Genomic DNA, 4,648 nt, shown 5'->3' on the forward strand with positions numbered 1-4,648 from the left:
TTTTTTCTCAATTGTGTCTTTTAATTCATCCTGATATTGTTAGATGGATGAAATATCTTACTCATATTTTCTGAAAATACTGGCTAGAAGTTTTAAAAGTTTTCTTTTGTTCTCTGAATTATCTTATATAAATAAGAATCTTTGTTTCTTTATTCCCTTACTTCATTGATTTTTTTTCTTATGATCCAAGATTTTCTCAAATGTCTAGTTATTCCCGCTTTTCTTATTGTTGTTTTTCCATTTATACCTAAGAATGAGAGGATAGAAAAGTGACTTTAGAAAGACTTCACGTGGAAGTCTTCATTTTAGGATGAGTCGTGAAGATGGAACATTATGCTTGGAATTCCTAAAGACCAGCAAGAGTGGTGTTTTTACTCTTGGGTGCCCAAACAAACCCTAGACCATTTACCCAATTTTTAGAGCATTAACGTCTAACTTGTACTTTGGAGAAGAATGCCTAGTTGTGGACCACTGAGTGTGTGGAGGTGGGAGAAATGTGGAGGATTGCTTTTACTCTACCTACACCTTTTATTACCTCCATGCTGAGTACTATTTTTTTATTCCAAATCTCTTCTCTACCCACCCCTCCCAGTTCTGCTTTCTATTGTTAACCTTTTAATCCCTAGTCCATAACAGGCCAGTCCAGGCACATGATATGCTTCCTGTTTTTACACAGTGCCTCACAAGTGTCTTATATCTGCTTTCCTTTTCTCATTAATGTATTTAATATTGTTAATTTAGGCCTTTTATCTTTTTATTACACTTTTAAAGAACTTTAGAAAGCTGAGGTGATTAATTCATGGACTAAGTATGCCATCTTGAATCAGCTGCATATTTGTTTGTATACAAATAGAACAATATTGTATATACTGTTTTGAAAATTTTTTTAGTTAAATAGTTATCAAAAATGTTTCCATTTATTACTCTCCTGTAATAATATTTTAACAGTATGTGAAATAACATTTTATGGATGCACATAAATTAATATACTTATTTGGGATAAATTATTTTCTCATTTTCCCCATTTTTAAATAGTGATCATATTTCTTTGTGGTTAAATCTTTGTCCTGGCAATACTTAAACACTTAGGATAATTGTTAGCTATTAAATTACTAAATGAATAGATAGGCAGATTCAAAAATTTTTGTGTTCCCAACTGCCATACAGAAAGCTGTGACAATTTATATTTCCATCATAAGTGGAAAAATATACCCATTTTCTGGGTTTTATCATTTTTAAGCTGGGCCAGTAGATAATGATTAGAGTTTATCATTCTTTAATTTTCATTTCTTTGATAACTGCACAGATTAAAGATAGTTTTATATGTGTATTGACCATCTGTCACTTTTGTCGATGAACTTGAATTGTCTGTCCACACTTAACCCATACTTCTATTGGCTTGTTCTCATATTTCTAAATGGTCTTAAACATAGGTCTCTGTGTTAAAGATATCAACCTGTATCTTTTTATTCTTCTTAATAGTTCCCCAAATTCATTTTTAATACTTTTGCTGGTTTTGATTTATCGATCTAAAATTTATGTTATAAAGTTTATCAAACTGTTCTGTATTTATCTCCATTAGTATCATGCTTTAAAGTTAGTCTAGTCCCCAAACTATATGAGTAGTCACTTTTATTTTTTATAGTATTTTTTATTTAAAAATATTCAAATATTTAATCTACGATCTAATTTGATAGACTTGTGAGCAAGAATTTACCTTATTTTTTTGCCAAATATTTAGCCAAATGATCCTCAAACTATTTAAGAAATAACAGATTTTATATACTGATTTGAACTGCCCACCATATTACAAATACAAATATATGGGGAGTTGGTAGTTATTCTCCTCTATTTTATTTTTTTTTTGTACTGTGTCTGTGTGTATCTTTCTTCATCCTAAAGTAAAGAAACATTTCGTCACAGTTAATTTTTTTAACAGATATAAGTAGTAGGAGTTTTTGGATGTGCATCACTTTCTACTTCATGTGGTGACTGGATACTTTTCTCAGAAATACACAGACGAATATGCACAATGCCCATTCAGTTTCAGGATCTAAAGGCTTCATTTATGCATCTTACATCCTAACTTTCCGATCGTCCGATACTTTGAACATATGGATTTTAAGAAGACTAAAACATCGAGGGTGTGTCCTCAAGATTCTCCTGGAGATTTTAAGGAAAAAGTAAAACTCGCAGTTTCCTTCACATTATTCTAAGCATTAATATGCTAATCGTTAATACTGGAACAATAAAGCAAGCAATATTTCATTGCTTTAAATAAATAAGCTCTACTCTCTATATTTTTTCTAATTGTATTTCAGATATAAGCCAATAGTTTAGAATTTTTCCCTGTCATTTTCCCTTCAATATTTTTTCATTTTTTATAAAATTTTTTTGAATATGATTGTGAAAATATCTCCTAGCCTACACCAACAAGCAGTTATCAACATATGGAGAGAGCTGAGATGACTCTGACCTATAATGCTTTGTTTAGGAAACTGCCTTCCTACAAATTTAATGTGTGGATTCTATGGTTTCAATTTTCCTGCATTATAGGTATCAGCTCAAGCTGGCAACTGTAGTCTTCGAGGTCAGCATACAGTACTAATAGACATGCTCTTAGTGTTGCAGATATGTTAATATGAAGTTTGAACCCACTGGTTTGAAATAAAATAGCAAAATGTATATGAAACTTTCTAGGACTCCTCACAGCGTGACTCAGGTCTTCAAAACTGACTTCCTCCTCTACCCTACTCCCATTCCCACTGAGTTTTTTAATTCATGTTTTTAAAAATTGCAAGAATCTATATTAACCTATATAAAAATTTCCTTTACTCTTTAAAGACATTCAAGTAGCAGTGTCTTTTGAAATATCAGCAGATACAGAGTTCTCTTTGGGGAACCACTAAATAAAAAACCTTCCTTTCCTTTCCCTAAGGTAATACAGTGGTTTATCAGTCACTTTCTAAATTCTTTAATTTGGTTCCCCAGAAGTAATCACTTTATGTGGATTGTCAAATATCTGACACAGATCTACTTATTTTAAAACTATTAGAATGGTTCTCAATATTCCTAAAGGGTTTAAGTTTTGAAGGTTTCTCTTAGTGACTTTTTCATAACTGTGTTTCTCCTTGGAGTACAGGGATAGCTACTGTCAATGGAATGTGCTGAGATTTTATGACCACAGATTAGTTTTAAACCCACAAACCAACTCTATTTAGCTTTTAGTACCTGATAGTATGACAGGAAAAAACAAACATAAATTAAGCTTGATTTTCAAAATCAACAAGTAATTTTATCTTTTTAAATTATATGCCCTTTGCAGACTGCAGGTGATAGGCACTTCAGAGCCAGTGGAGAAGCAATGCAAAAAAGAATGGGCTTTGGAGCTGAGGGAGAAGTGACTGCTTTGCCTTGTATGTCACTGCTGTCCTCTTGAGCATGCCACCTGACCTTGGTGAATTTAGTTCTTAACTACAGAATATAAAAATAACACCTACTTTATGTGGTTAATTTAAAATGAAACATACATAATATATACAAAATTTCTAGTGCCGTGCTTGGTGTATAGGATGATCTCAGTAAATGTATTTACATTCCCTTTTCCCAAACACAACCATTCTCAAGCACAGATGTACATTAGAATCATCTAGTGAACTTTTATAACTACTGACTCTCTGAGTAATATTGCCAAAGATTCTGATTAAATTGCTCTAGGCTAGATTCTAGGCATCTATAGTTTGTAAAGCTCCCCAGGTGCTTCTAACAAGCAGCCAGGGTTCAGAATCACTGCACAAAAGCATCAGTCCTGTGACTTTCATGAGTTTCAAAAATACCTGTGGAGATTTTCCAAATTTTATATGCCTGGTTTTTTTAACCTTGCAAGACTCCGATTCAATAGAATGGGATAGATTATCCTTAGGAGTTTCAAGGAAGATATTTTAGTGCCACTGACAGTTTGAGAATGTTTTGAAATCTTAGGGCTGCTCATATCACCTTAATTCTGCCTCAGTTTCATAATGGCTTTTAAGTGATGCTCCTATCTTTTTTCATTTGATGACAATTCTGTGAAGTAGATATGGCAAAAATTGTCACCCCTACTTGACAGATCAAAATACTTGAGTGTAGAAAAACTAAATAAACATGGTTAACATGCAGTAAATGACAAACAATAGATTCACAATTGGGTTATGTAATGACAGTGATAATTATTACAATTTATCTAAGGTTTTACAGTAGAAGTGCTTTCTGCTTAGAGATCTGCATCAATTTTTGCATTAATTAACTGATTTACAGAGCTACCATTATTTCACCCCTTCTTTGTCTTATAAGCAAGGAATCTAGGAATTAATAGCAGAGAGTAACTTGCTTGATACTGCATAGCTACTAAATGCCAAAGCTGTAATTCTGTCCATCTCTCTGGCACTAGCATCCCTGTACCAAACCACCCTTCCTTCACTGTCTCCTCCTGAAGTTCATGTTCTTTCCACTCTTTCACACTGCTCTGACAGCCTCAGTGTCATCCTCAGACACTATCTATCTGCAGAGTATTTTCTGCTATTCTAATTCCTAGAGAAAGCAGTAGGGAAAACTATAGTAATTATTATTATTCTTTTGAAATTTCTGACCCTGACTTTTGCTTTAGTAC

The sequence above is a fragment of the Pteropus vampyrus genome, unplaced genomic scaffold (genome assembly GCF_000151845.1).
Source record: "Pteropus vampyrus isolate Shadow unplaced genomic scaffold, Pvam_2.0 Scaffold37, whole genome shotgun sequence".
NCBI classification, from domain to species: Eukaryota; Metazoa; Chordata; class Mammalia; order Chiroptera; family Pteropodidae; genus Pteropus; species Pteropus vampyrus.